Genomic DNA, 16439 nt, shown 5'->3' on the forward strand with positions numbered 1-16439 from the left:
TTATATTAAATACATTTTGTTGATAACCCTGCAGTCATACTTTGTTCAAACTTCTATTTGTTCAAACTTCTAGATCAAGGTAAATTAGTAAATCATCTCATGAGTTAAAGGGTAAAATGATAACTTTAAAATATGAGTTAGTGTTAATCTAAAATAAACCCAACCTTAATTCATGATTGCCAGAATCTGATTAGGGATGGCAGTGGACCGGGGCAAAGTGGGACCCCGCCCCGCCTCGTTTGGACCGGGGATTAAGGGTATGAAACGGGGATGGAGGCAGGGACGAAGGTTAAAATCCATCCCCGTCCGAGGGTGGAGGCGGGGAGCCCCGACCACTTTTCCCCACAATATCCCCGCCTCATCCCCGTTTGAACCGGGGATGGAGGACATGAAACGGGGATGAAGGTAGGGGTGGAGGATAAAATCTTGAGGTGGGGCGGGGGTGGAGACCTTGTCCCGTGCCCCGCCCCGCCCCACTGCCATCCCTAAATCTGATTAACTCAAGTAACAACTTTGGTGTGAATTTGGGAACTCTTAAACTTTTGGTGCTGAGTTAGACCCAAAGGGTATCTGAAAATTTCACTTTTTTATTTAAGGGTACATGGGCTTTGTTACGACAATGAAGCCATACATGATACTTCAAGTACAAGGTTTTGATGATGAGCAAGTGGAATCAACTGCATTTCAGCTAAGGCTATGAAGAAATTGAAGAATTCAGTGAAGAATCTTTGAAGACTAGTGTGCAAATTTTTAATTCATTAAAAGTCTTAGATTCTTGTAAGAGCCTTACTTAGAGTGCATATTTAGGTTGCATTTCACCTTAAAAGTCTTTAGAAAAACTTTTCTAAAAAGAACCCTCATGAAAATCTTTTTATAAAACTCTTTTCTTAAATTTTCATGTTTATTAGTCGACCAATAGACTTACCAGTCGACTAATCCTTTCGCGCCATATTTTCTAAAAAGTCATTTCTGTCAAATTAGTCGACCGAAGGTTTTATCAGTCGACTGGACAGAATGTTTGTTTTCTGGAAAATTAGCAGCAGGCGACTAATGGTTTTATCAGTCGACTGAACAGAACATGTGTTTTCTGAAAATTTAGCAGCAGTCGACTAATGCTTTTTATCAGTCGACCGAACAGAATGTTTGTTTTTTAGAAGATTTTAGCAGCAGTCGACTAAAAGGTTTTTCAGTCTACTGATGATATTATCAGTCGACTAACTTTTCTCAAGTCGACTAAGTTTCAAAAGTTCATATTTTCAAACGGCTCGATTAACAGATCAGTCGACCGACGATAATTGTCAGTCTACTAATAACTAACTATTAGTCGACTAACTGATGTTTCAGTCGACTAATTTTGCCGTTTTCCTGAAACTTCAAAAAGGCATGTCTTTTCATGTTTCAAACGTTTTGATCGTTCAAAATGGACAGTTTTGATACCCTTTCATACCCTCAACGTATGGAAAACTTTAACTATAAATATGAGTGCATTGTACACTAAAAAACAACAAGAATTCAATCGATTTGAATCATTTACTTATTGCTTTTCACTCCTATTCATTCAAGTATTTGTTTTCTCACTCACGTGATATTTTCACTTCAGTTTTTCACTTAAATCACTTTGAGAGATAGTGAATTCGTGAGTAGCGTATTTCAACAACCTCAAAAGCCAATTGCATCTCATTTGCATTCAAAAGGAAGGCTCATAGGTTGTTTTGTAAGTTGTTACTTATTTTCTGTAAAAAGAAGGACTCCTTGGTGTAAAGGAGTTGTTTGCTTTCAGTATGGTTGTTACTGAAAGTGGGACCAGTTATGGTCTGTGTGATCTTGTAGTTTACAAGGTTGATAGTGAATATCTCAAACGGGATTTGCTTGGGGACTGGATGTAGGTCGGGTTAGACCGAACCAAAATAAAATCTTGTGTTCTTTGTGTGTTTGCTTTGAGATTTGCAAAATCATTAAATATTCCGCATACAATTTTTTAAAAGCACTATTCACCCCCCCTCTAGTGCTCGTTGCCTAGATCCTAGTGCACTTTCATTTGATATCAAAGCACAGGTTTGCTATTACTTTGATTTGACCATCATCTAGCATGGCAATTACAACATCTCAGCACAAAGAAGGAAGCTTCTATGTTCGTCCTCTTCTCTTCGACGAAACAAACTATGGATACTGGAAAGTAAGAATGACAATATTCTTGCAATCCATGGATCTCGATATCTGGAGAGTTGTTTCATAAAAGTACCAAACTCCATCAACTGATTTTAGCCGATGGACCGATGATTTAAAGAAGATTGCTTCACTGAATGTCAAAGCCATGAATGCATTATATTGTGGCGTTGACAAGGTATTATTCAATCACATCTCTCAATGCTCTACAGCAAATGAAATTTGGCATACTCTTCTAGTAACCCACAAAGGTACGTCAAAGGTAAAGGAATCTAAAATTGCTTCTTTAGTTCATAAATTTGAATTGTTCAAAATGAAGCAAAATGAATCTATATCGGACATGGTAACTAGAATGACCAATATAACTAACACTTTGAAATCCCTTGGAAAAGAATATTCACAAGTGGATTTAGTCAGAAAGATTCTAAGGTGTTTAACTCCTGAATGGGAGAGAAAAACCACTGCTATTGAAGAAGCAAATGATCTCAATACTCTCACTCTTGAAGACTTAGTTGGTAACCTAATGGCATATGAGGTCCAACTTCAAGACAGACAAGAAGAAGAGCCTAAGAAGAAATCTCTTGCTTTTAAGGCTACTTCTGACTCAGAAAATTCAGAAGAAGATGAAGATATTGCCCTCATCACAAGGCAATTCAGAAGATTCATCAAAAAGGGAAGGTTTCAAAGAAAGGCAAAGAAAGCAGATTCTTCCATTCCCAATGAAGTAAAGTGCTTTAACTGCAAAAAGGCAGGACTTATCAAGAAAGATTGCCCTCTTCTCAAAATCAAGCCCAAGGACCAATTCAAGAAGAAAAAGGCATTTCAAGCATGTTGGGATGATAGTGACTCCTCTTCCGATGAAGAATCAAATGAAGAAGTCGTCAACATGTGTTTTATAGCACAAGAAGATTCGGTAAGTCAATTTGACTATGATGAGTTATTTGAAGCATTTAATGATTTATATGCTAAATTTAAGAGTCTTAGTTCTAAAAATAAAGAGTTAAAAACTGAAAATTTAACTCTTGACTCTCAAAATAAAGTGTTACTTCAAGAAATAGAAGATCTCAAGAAGGAAAATTCTTGCCAAGCACTTGAGATAAAAGAAATTGGAGTTAAAACCAATCTCTTACAAAAAGAAATATCTAGTCTTAAAGAAAAGTCAAATGATCTTCTTTCTATAGTAACCAAATTCACAAATGGTCAAGAGAATCTAAAAAAACTTCTTGGTTCTCAAAGATGCTCGGTTAATAAAACCGGATTAGGATATAGCTTCTTTGATACTCAAAATAGACCAAACTATGTGGTGAAAAATCAAAGACATTATTCTCAACCTTTTGTTCATAAAACTAAACTTTCTAGTTCTAATAGAAATGCATCTAGATATGATTATTCTAGACATGTTTATTCTAAATCCTTTTATAGAAAGAATATTTATTATCAAAGAAAACCAAAATCCAAATGGATATGGGTTCCTAAGACTAACTCTCATGGACCCGAAAATAGAAAGGGGTCAAATGCTCTGTTTTCTGATTTTGTTGTAGGTACACAACATAAGGAGCAAATGGATATTGGACAGCGGCTGTTCCAAACATATGACTGGAAGGCCAGAGTTATTTTCCACCTTCCAAAATAAGGATGGAGGAACCGTCACCTTTGGTGACAATAACAAGGGGAAAGTGATAGGTATTGGTAATCCAAAATTTCCCTTGATAGAAAATGTTCTTTTAGTAGATGGTTTAATGCATAATTTAATATCTATCAGTCAATTATGTGATAAAGGTTTTCATGTTTCTTTTGAAAATGATTTATGCTTAATTTCTGATTTTCAATCTAAAAAGATCATTTTTAAAGGTAAAAGAAGAAACAATGTGTATGAACTATATCTAGATAAATTACCCTTTTTTAATGAAAAATGTCTTATTGTTTCAAATGAAATTCAATGGTTATGGCACAAGAGACTTGGACATGTTAACTTTAAAATTATTTCAAAGTTATCCAAGAATGATCTTGTAAGAGGCCTACCTAGAATACCATATAAAAAGGATCACTTATGTGATGCTTGTCAAAGGGGTAAACAAATCAAGAGTTCTTTTAAAGCAAAAGATATAGTTTCAACAAAACGTCCTCTTGAACTTTTACATTTAGATCTATTTGGACCATCTAGAATTCAAAGTTTGAATGGTAGCAAGTATGCTTTTGTTATAGTAGATGATTATTCTCGGTTTACATGGGTGATTTTTCTAAAAAGTAAAAATGATGCTTTTTCAGAATTTTCTAAACTTTGTAGAAGAATTACAAATGAAAAATCTACATCTATTATTAAAATTCGTAGTGATCATGGTGGTGAATTTGAAAATGAATCTTTTCTAAAGTTTTGTGATTTACATGGTATATCTCACAACTTTGCTTTTCCTAGAGCGACTCCACAAAATGGAGTTGTTGAAAGAAAGAATAGAACTTTGCAAGAATGTGCTAGAGCCATGCTTCAAGATAAAAATTTACTAAAATACTTTTGGGCTGAAGCAATTAATACATCATGTTATGTCTTAAATCGTGTTCTTATTCGACCAATTTTACATAAAACATGTTTTGAATTGTATTATGATCGTATACCAAAGATCTCATATTTCAAAATTTTTGGTAGTAAATGTTTCTTGTTAAATACCAAAGATAATCTTGATAAGTTTGATTCAAAATCAGATGAATCAATATTTCTTGAATATTCTTCTAGAAGTAAAGCATATCGTATTTTCAATAAAAGAACATCTTGTATTGAACAATCTTTACATGTTGCATTTGATGAGAATTGTGAGCAGGTTATACCTCTAAGCGAAGGAGAAGAAATAATACTTCAAGAAGAACCCTTGATAGAGAGTACTTCTCAAGAAAATATTCCTCTTCAACCGGTTTGGAAAGAAGTTCCTAATCATCCACATGAACAAGTTATTGGTGAAATAAAGAGTGGTGTCCAAACTAGAAGGCAGTTAGAAAAATATATTACAAATGTTGCTTTCATATCTAAATTAGAACCAAAGAATATCAATGAGGCTTGTGTTGATGAATTTTGGCTTTTGGCCATGTCTGAAGAACTTAACCAATTTACTAGGAATGATGTTTGGGATCTAGTTGATAGACCAAAGGATCATCCGGTAATTGGAACAAGATGGGTCTTTCGAAATAAGTTGGATGAAAATGGTGAAGTCATTCGTAACAATGTGGTGTCCAACTCAAGAAATGTTGAGATGGATGGTCATCAGCAGTGGAGCTGCATGGTAAGCATGCAGCGGCACTGCATAAAAAATGACCTCTTACTAAAAATGTCGAAACAAACCTTTTAATCTGTTCTTGATTTTCATTTTTTTTTCAACAAAAACATGTAGAAGAAGATTATGCATAAGAAACTTGCACATTATTCATATCCAACGGGTATATGATATTTAGATTCTATTAGGATGTTGGACTGAAATTTTTTCAAGAAAAAATGATAAAATATAAAACACACACACACACACACACACACAAGATAAATGCCTGCTACTCCCATACATCTAAACAGGACAAGACTACAATTGTTTTCTTTAATAGCTTTCATGTAAGTTACATAACTATGTCCAAAGCTATGAAATAACAAAACTAGAGACAAGGATCACCACCATTCGGGACTAGGGAACTCCATCAGTGGGCCAAGTCTAAAGGATGGTATGGCTCGATTAGAGTCAATTCGAATGATGCTTGCTTTTGCTAGTTACATGAACTTCAAGTTATATCAAATTGATGTTAAGAGTGCATTCTTAAATGGACACATCAATGAAGAAGTTTATGTAGAGCAACCTCCAGGCTTTGAAAATGAGAAATATCCAGAAAAAGTCTACAAATTGAAAAGAGCTTTGTATGGACTCAAACAAGCACCAAGAGCGTGGTATGAAAGACTACGAAATTTTCTAGAACAATATGGTTTTTCCATTGGTCGGGTAGACTCCACTTTATTTATTAAAAATCTTAATTCAGATATTCTTATTGTGTAAATTTATGTTGATGACATAATATTTGGTTCTACTAATGATTTTCTCTGTAAAGAATTTGCTAAAGCTATGCAGGAAGAGTTTGAAATGAGCTTGATGGGCGAATTAAACTACTTCCTTGGACTTCAAATAAAGCAAACTGAAGAAGGAATCTTCATCAATCAGGCTAAGTATACAAAAGAACTTCTCAAGAGATTTGGGATGGACTCATCGAAATCAAGAAGGAATCCTATGAGTACAACTACTTCTCTTGCTAAAGATGAAAATGGTAAAAGTGTAGATACTAAGCTCTACAGAGGTATGATTGGATCTCTATTATACTTAACTGCTAGTCGACCTGATATTATGTTTAGTGTTTGTATGTGTGCAAGATTTCAAGCTAATCCAAAGGAATCTCATTTAACTGCAGTAAAACAAATTTTTCGTTATTTGAAAGATACTTCAGATTTCGGATTGTTTTACCCAAAATCATCTTCATTTGATTTGGTTTCATATAGTGATGCAGATTTTGCAGAAAGTAAATCTGATCGCAAGAGTACTAGTGGAACTTGTCGTTTCTTAGGAAATTCCTTAGTCTCTTGGTTTAGTAAAAAGCAAAATTCAGTATCACTCTCAACAACTTGAGCAGAATATATAGCGGCTAGTTTAGCATGTTCACAAGTACTTTGGATGAAACAGACCTTAAAAGATTTTGGTTTGAATTACTCCACAACAACTATTTATTGTGATAACACTAGTGATATAAATCTTTCGAAAAATCATATTCAGCACTCAAGAACTAAGCATATTGAAGTTAAACATCATTTTTTAAGAGATCATGTGTTAAAAGGAGATATTTTGTTAAATTTTATTTCCACTAAAGAACAACATGCCGATATCTTCACTAAACCTCTTAAAAATGAAGATTTTATGAGAATTAGGAGAGAACTAGGTATTTGCTCATTTTTGGATTTATAAAAATGCTGATTTTTGAACAAAATCTTAAAATCGCACTATATTAGTCGATCGATAAAATTCTAGTCGACTGGTGTTTTAAATTTTGGAATGTATCGCACTATATTAGTCGACCGATATATTTCTAGTCGACTGATGATATTTTTAGAATGAGTCGCACATTCTTAGTCGACCGATAAAGATTTAGTCAACTAATTTTTTTTTTAATTTTTAAATAAAGGGACCCGATACCCTTGGATTTTTTTAAAACACCCGTTCTTTTTAAAATAAGCATCGTTTCACTTCGTTTTCGTATCTTTTCGTTTTTCTTAAAAACGAAACCCTTAAAACCGAAAACCCTCTTTCTCTTTTGCCTCTCTTTCTTCCGAAAAACCCTCGGAGTGTCATTCGATCCCATTTTCGCTGGGATTTTCTTACCGTAACAAGGAGACACCGAAGTCTTCTGGTCGTAATCTTGAAACGCCGGAATCCTCCTGCAGTAACTGGCGCATCTTCAAAACACGTCAGAACCCTCTTGTGTGATAGTGCATTGCCGGAATCTCCTTGTGGCCGACTTCTCACTCATCGTCAGCCATTGTATCCTCCTCTGGTTCTGTTTCACATCGCCGGACAGCGTTCTACTTCTGCCGGAAATCATTTGGAAGCCGTCATTGTTTTTGATAACTCTATTTTTTTTAACCATGCCTCGTACGAAGTCTGCATCTGCAAAAGGTTTAGGTTCTCCTCCTCCTACACCTTCTTCAAGACATGGTTTTTCACTAAGATTACTTCGCAATCCTCTTCTCTATGATACTTTTGGATCAATTTCTGCACTACCTATTTTATCAGGCCGAAATGTTCTATTTCACTTATTTTCTTGTTACAATATAAGAGAATTATTTCCTGGAATTTTACATCTTTTTGATGCTTGTGCAGATACCCTTCACTATCTGTTTCTTATTCACTTGTTTTACACGAATTTACAAATGGATCATGAAACTGGAGTTTTGTCCTCTCTTGTTCGTGATGTTGAAATCGAGTTTGATTCGAAATTACTTGGAGAAATTCTTGAAATTTCACCTTTAAACACTCTTTTCAACACTATTGAATTGAATGATGAAAGAGTTTTTGAACAAATTCTTCTTCCAGGAGCACCTCACTGCCCTCCTTTCAAAAATACTAATCTTCAAACTCGTGCACGCATTGCTGGACGAATCCTTGCCCACAATGTTCTACCCAAAACTGGTTCTTTTGATTATTATTCCACAGATCTATCTATGACTCTTTATGTTTTATTTGGAAATATTTCTGTCAACTGGGCCAATGTGTATTTTACAAACTTGTGGAAACAAAAACCATTTCTTCCTTATGGTTGTCTTTTAACCCGTATTTTTAGACATTTCAAAGTTCCTTTAACAAATGAAAAATACATTAAGCAAAAAGAGTTCTTTGATCAAACAATTTTTAAAAGAATGAAAATTAAATATCTGCCTCCTTTAAATGTTGATCAAACTGAACCATCTGATCCTAATGAACCATCAATTTCTGAACCTTCACCTTCTGCGACACCTTCATCTCATGCAAAAGAAAGAAATTTTCGACAAGGCAAGACCATGATGAAGTTATGCAAAAACTGGAAGCTTTAGAGCTGCATCAACATACTTTTCGTGAAGATGTGACTCAACAACTATCTTCGATTCAGAAAGAGATTACTTCAATCAAGGATTTGCTCAACTCACTTTTCTAATCTTTGTTGTCTGAACTTTCATACTTTATGGGTTGTAATATTTTAAACTTGTATCTCTATTTTGCTTATGCTATTTTTGCCCTTACTCTTTTTTATTCTAACAAAGGGGGAGAAAAAGATTATAGCAATTACAGTGAAATTGAAAAAGATCTTGCATGAGAAATGCAAAATTAAGAGAAAAAGAAAGCTTTGAATGAATGTATTTCTAAATGCATGAAGAAATGATGAATGGAAATGCAAACCAATCAATATGTGATATATGTGCTTTAAATGTGCTAACTTTTAATGTTTTGCAGCATATTGATAGGGGGAGTAAAATCTCCATCTATGCATCTAAATGCTTCATCTTTGATTAAGTTTGTCATCATAAAAAAGGGGGAGATTGTTACGACAATGAAGCCATACATTATACTTCAAGTATAAGGTTTTGATGATGAGCAAGTGGAATCAACTGCATTTCAGCTAAGGCTATGAAGAAATTGAAGAATTCAGTGAAGAATCTTTGAAGACTAGTGTGCAAATTTTTAATTCATTAAAAGTCTTAGATTCTTGTAAGAGCCTTACTTAGAGTGCATATTTAGGTTGTATTTCACCTTAAAAGTCTTTAGAAAAACTTTTCTAAAAAGAACCCTCATGAAAATCTTTTTATAAAACTCTTTTCTTAAATTTTCATGTTTATTAGTCGACCAATAGACTTACCAGTCGACTAATCCTTTCGCGCCATATTTTCTAAAAAGTCATTTTTGTCAAATTAGTCGACCGAAGGTTTTATCAGTCGACTGGACAGAATGTCTGTTTTCTGGAAAATTAGCAGCAGTCGACTAATGGTTTTATCAGTCGACTGAACAGAACATGTGTTTTCTGAAAATTTAGCAGCAGTCGACTAATGCTTTTTATCAGTCGACCAAACAGAATGTTTGTTTTTTAGAAGATTTTAGCAGCAGTCGACTAAAAGGTTTTTCAGTCTACTGATGATATTATCAGTCGACTAACTTTTCTCAAGTCGACTAAGTTTCAAAAGTTCATATTTTCAAACGGCTTGATTAACAGATCAATCGACCGACGATAATTGTCAGTCTACTAATAACTAACTATTAGTCGACTAACTGATGTTTCAGTCGACTAATTTTGCCGTTTTCCTGAAACTTCAAAAAGGCGTGTCTTTTCATTTTTCAAACGTTTTGATCATTCAAAATGGACAGTTTTGATACTCTTTCATACCCTCAACGTATGGAAAACTTTAACTATAAATATGAGTGCATTGTACACTAAAAAACAACAAGAATTCAATCGATTTGAATCATTTACTTATTGCTTTTCACTCCTATTCATTCAAGTATTTGTTTTCTCACTCACGTGATATTTTCACTTCAGTTTTTCACTCAAATCACTTTGAGAGATAGTGAATTCGTGAGTAGAGTATTTCAACAACCTCAAAAGCCAATTGCATCTCATTTGCATTCAAAAGGAAGGCTCATAGGTTGTTTTGTAAGTTGTTACTTATTTTCTGTAAAAAGAAGGACTCCTTGGTGTAAAGGAGTTGTTTGCTTTCAGTAGGGTTGTTACTGAAAGTGAGACCAGTTATGGTCTGTGTGATCTTGTAGTTTACAAGGTTGATAGTGAATATCTCAAGCGGGTTTTGCTTGGGGACTGAATGTAGGTCGGGTTAGACCGAATCAGGATAAAATCTTGTGTTCTTTGTATGTTTGCTTTGAGATTTGCAAAATCATTAAATATTCCGCAGACAATTTTTTAAAAGCACTATTCACCCTCCCCCCCTCTAGTGCTCGTTGCCTAGATCCTAGTGCACTTTTAGGCTTGATCTGTTCTACCATTTCTGTCAGATCAATAATAGGTGTAGTTTTTTTTTTAATTTATAACCTGAACTAACCACACCCCAAAGCTAAGACCCCTGCCCCCGGTGCCTATGCTACACATTGACTTGCGCGGAGGGACAATACCCATGCATGAGAATCGAACCTTGACTGCTGGCAAACCGCCCATGCCCCCACCCCACTTGGGGTTTAGAAATTTGAGATCCCTGTTTGCATGAAGGCCGAATCTAGAGTGGGCACCATGTCTGATTTACCTCATACGGCAAATCCTTGAATCTTTGGTGGTATTCCAATAGCCACAAGAAGTCTTGGAAGTCCTAACTTTGGACCATCACATCATATGCGTCCAATCTCATATCCTCCAAAGCAATTTCTACATTCTATCTAGCATTTCCACATCGGACAATGTGATCTTTGGTCATACGTGATGGCCATGATCTCACCTCAAGCAAAATAATTTTATTGTGGGTAATAACATAAAATAGTGACTGGCCCGTAACTATTTTGGGGGGAAGCAGATCACATGAGCGTTTTTGCTCGTGTCGTCATCGTGGCCATCCGATTTGCATTTTAAAAAGTTAAAAAGTCAACAAAACCACGTGGCATTCATCCAAAATGCAAACAGACGGCCACGATGTTGGCCAGAGCAAAAACGCTCATGTTCAGCTGATCTGCTTCCATTTTTTGGTTGGTAAGTAACTAGCCAAAAATGGCCAGTCTTTTTTTTTAGGGGGGTTTGTATGCTTTTTGTTTTTATTTTTGGACATTTTCAGGTCATTTTCCGACCAGAAAATGGCTGGGGTAGTGCCTTCAAACTAGGGAAACACCAACCAGACCATTTTTTCAGCCAGTAGCTAGCTGCAAGAAAATGACCCGTCTTATTTTATTTTATTTTCCTTTTTTTTTTGGAATTTTCACGGCATTTTTCAGCCAGCCATCCACGTAAAAATGTCTGGGCTGGTGCCTCTCGATCGGCCAGTGGCTAGCCGAAAAATGGCTGGTTTATTTTTATTTTATTTTTTTCAAAATTTTGCATTGTTTTTAGTTTTTGGCATTTTCAAGCCACTTTTCTCTAGCTATCAGTAGAAAAATGGTTGGCTGAAAATGGTTAGTGTATTTCTTTCTTTTATTTTTATGATTTTTTTATTTTTTTAAGATTTTGGCATTTCCAGCTAGACTGGTGCCTCTCGAATAGGGCGGCATCAGCCCTGCCGTTTTTCGACCAATGGCTTGTTGTAAATTGTGGGCCTATTTTTTTATTCTTTTTTTTTTTTTAGCATTTCCAGTCATCTTTCAGCCAGGCTGGGCTGGGGACTCTAGGTCAGGGCAGCACCAGCTTGGCTATTTTCTGACCAATGATTGGAAGGAAAATAGCTAATCTATTTTCTCTTTTATTTTTTCAATTTTTTTTCCTTTTAATTTTTGGCATGACTAGGTGGAAAATGGTTGGCCTAGTGCTTCCCGGGTAGGGTTGCACCCGTACTGTTGCCATTTCCATCCCGTAGCTGGCCAAAAACCGGCAGCCTTTTTTTTTTTTTTTGTTTCTTGTTTTGAAGTTTTTGAGGACCCAAAACCTAGTTTTTGATATTTTTGATCTTGCAAACACTAACAAAACCTAGTTTTTCGCAGACCAGGTTTGCCCAAAAATCAGGTTTCAAAGCAAAAATAGGTTTTTAAGAAACCTGGTTTTGCCACTGTTGTCCAGACAAGGTCTTTGTCCCCCACGGGATCACCCAGTTGGTTAGGGTGAGCATCACAATGTTAAGAAGACCTAGATCCCACAAGTTGGATTCTACATGAAACCAAATCTGTGATAGGTATGGAGCAGTACTATAGAGCCAGTCATTCCACTCTTTGCAGGTTTACACTATAGAGAGTGGCCAATTAGTTGAACAAATTTGTCCACTATTTAGGGAATGACAACACTGATGTCCATGCAACTTCTTGAGTATCTTGTCCATACATTTAAATATGCAGATATGTTTAAAAGTGAGTTGCTGCAATTTTTATTGTGCACATAGCTCACTCGGTTTGCTGGCATTTTTTTTAAATGTTTTATCACAAAGAAACGAGCACGACCCAACACATGATGCACGTTCGACATGGAAATTCAAAAGTTTTCTGAATAACAGCACACAATGACACTGATTTTTTATTTTTTTAATCAATAAAAAAATGTTTTTGATATTTTAACATTTAAAAATATATTTTTGTTGCTATTATTAAGTACTACAAAATTATTGAAGATATTAAAATAACATCCTTACATGTCAATGTCTGTATGAGTGTCTCCAATCATGCCAGCATGCAGCCAAATAGCGTGTCCGTATGAGACAGATTTTAAGTTAGAGAATGTAAACTTGGATGAGATTCCCTTGTGGTTAGAAAACTAGAAAAGTTCGTTACCAATCTTAGCTTCATTCTTTTGTCTAATACCTTTCTTAGATTGGAGGCAAATCTTGTCTTGAGTTTGAAGGTGAGTAGGGTTGATATGATTCCACTCCATGGTGAAGTGTCGTGTGACTGTAAGGGTCATGATATGAGTAGAGGTGGACAATTAATCGAGCTAATCGAGCTTGGCTCAGGCCCACTTTTCTATATAATCGAGTCAAGCTGGAGCATAAGTCTAGGGTTATCTGTGTAAACCAATGGAATTGAACAAGTTTGGACATGTATTACTGTGCATATATACATGACTACTATATCACCCGTTTGGAACTCAACTAGATAAGTTTTCAGTATGGCCAAGATCACAAAGTCTCAATTCTACTGCAAATATTGGACTTTATGAACTTGGCACATCAAGTTGGAGCCAAACAGGCACATTCTGTAAGAGAAGCAATGCTAATTGGCGTTACCCACATGGCTTCATATGGTTAATTTTCTTGCCAATAAAGATAATATAACTTCTATTTTATGTTTTAGCTATCCTACCGACTTAAGGGATTGACTTTAGCTTGTTGGATGATACACTAGAGGATAGTCTCAACAAAATCTTGAGCTTCACCCTAGGTATGCTTTTGCTATCACCAACTATCATTTGACTTTGATAACAAATGGCTGTTTCAAGAAAATGAGGTCACTTATGCATTCATCTCCACAGTGCAAGAGATGGACACCACACCCATCTCGAGAAATGCCAAGATGGGTGGCCAGGATATCCGGTGGGTGAAGGGGGCGACTGAGGGGTTTTAGTTGCTTGAGATTGGACCATATCGAAGGGTGTCCTTTTCGTCTAAGGCTCCACTACTTGAACCCGTGTTTTTCTTCGTTAAATATCGCAAAAAGTTAGGTTGCATTTATCTCTTCTCTCTTTTCTACCCTTTCTTAGGAAAACTTTTTGAACACACACATATATTGTTTTTTTTTCAGGATTTCGAAAGCAAGAAACATCAGTCATTTAGCACCGTGCCCATTATATATATATATATATATATATATATATATATATATATATATATATATATATATATATATATATATATATATATATATATATATATATATATATATATTAACTATTAATGAAGGTACGAAACTAATGAGTAGAAATCAATGTTTTTCAAAAAATTCATTTTTTTACATCAAATGTTACTGAAGCCATATTGGCATAATTAATTTTAATCCCCTCTGGGTACGAGGCTTGGATTGCTTTAGAACAATCCTACCCATCTCACTCAAGCCTCAAGATCCTTTAGTTGAGACGTGACCTCCAAATTGTCAAGATAGAAGATAAGAACTTCTCGCAGACCCCCTATATGTAGTGGATGAATCAGTCTTCGATCAAGACTCAGTTCAATATACATTAAATAGTTTAACTTCATAATATGAGAGTTTTTATCACAAACGGTTACTACGTCTAATCTCAATAAGCTCCCATAGTTTAATGAAGTTTTTAATCTCTTACTAAATCAAGAGAAGAGACTCCAAATGTTGAACTCAAAACCTCCACAACACGTTGAGTCTTCTACAATAACCTTCTTCTCTCAGAGAGGTCATGAAGGTTGTGAAAGAGAGGGTGGATGGTTTAATTAAGCCCTTCTAAAATTATCAGAATAATAGTACTAAAAAAAAATCAGAACCAACGAAGAATGTCCTAATGTGAAGGTGGCAAGAGGAACGACCAGGTTGTGTGTTAGTTCTATGGGTGCAGGAATCACACGATCCCTGAACCTACTACGATATCTCGAAGGCCTTCACAACTACGGCCTTGAACAACATGCATAACAACTCATGGTACCTAGACATATAAACCACACGTTATGTAGCCACAGATGATCATGAGTATGGTAAACAAGTCTAAGTATCATAAATGATATGACATCACGATAGGTAATGATGCAAAATTTTCAATTGCAAATATAGGTAATATTCCTTTGCCTTTGTTTAAAAAACAATATATTCTCTTATATGCTCTACATGTGCCTACCATAAAGAAAAATCATATATCATTTGCCAAATTTACTCGAGACAATAATTGTGTTTGAATTCAATGTCGACAATTTGTATGTTAAGGATCGGAGGAACGAGACTATTCTCTTAAGATGTCCGAGTAGAGGAAGATTGTACCCTTAGCTCAATTGTCTACATGAAGGGAAAGAAAATTGGGTAGAGATGGTTGATGAAAATTGTGTAAGTATCTCTCATAAGTATTCTAAGGATGTTTGGCATTGTCATTTGAGATATGTTAATTTTTTAACATTAAATTTGTTTGGTCAAAATAATTTAATTTCATATGAAAATCTTAAATCGTATGATGATCAACTATGTTCTAGTTGCATTATAAACAATATTCATAAACTCTCCTTTGAAGCGGTTGATTTTTGTACTTTCTTCCAATTAGAAGTCATGCATGCAGATTTTTTGGGGTCCTCACCCTCTCCTTCATGAGAAGGATACTCATATATGCTTCTAGTTGATAATTACTCACAATTTTCATGATTTTTTTCTCTATTTAGAAAATACAACACTTCATCATGTATTGAGAATTTCAAAACTATAGTTGAAAACCAACTTGAAAAGAAAATTAAGTTTTTTACAATGATGTAGGTGGAGAATTTGTTAATAGTGCCTTCTTTGATTTTTTTAATAAACATGGGTTGTTCATACACCTCAATAAAATAATATTATTGAGCAAAAGCATAGAAATGTCCACGAGATGTGAATGAGCTTCTTGACACATGCTTGTCTGGATGAGAAATTTTGGGTTGATGCTCTTCATATTGTTGTCCACGTACCATATGAGCTCCTATCAAAACATGTGTCAAAATGTAAACGCCTAATTTTTTTTTAGGTGTACGTTATTTGTATCTGGGACCATATGTTAATTCAAAACTGATACCCAAATTGAGAGCATGTGTATTTATTGGTTATGATGCAAACTATAAAGATTATGTTTGCTACAATCCTACTACTCAAAAAACTTTTATTTTTAGACATGTTATATTTGATGAATCTAAATTTTTGTACAAAAAAAAATATTGCGTTTTTATCATGAACTTCTGACCAAACCCAAGTTCCTTGGAATGTTTATAGTAGTGGACCTCTAGAAGAACCCTTATCTATGGTCCTACCTAGTCTCAATCAAACCACACTACAAGAGCTTGAAAACAAAAACCAAGAGAGTCCAAACATTATCGTTAGTCCACCTTCACCTCCTACTAAGTCTCTCAGTGTGCCTCCAAATTTGTCTAACCCTATTCCTAGTCCTGAACCAGTGGAACTAACCCTTGTGAG

The sequence above is a fragment of the Nuphar pumila genome, chromosome 6, assembly GCF_984573655.1.
Source record: "Nuphar pumila chromosome 6, dmNupPumi1.hap1.1, whole genome shotgun sequence".
NCBI lineage: Eukaryota > Viridiplantae > Streptophyta > Magnoliopsida > Nymphaeales > Nymphaeaceae > Nuphar > Nuphar pumila.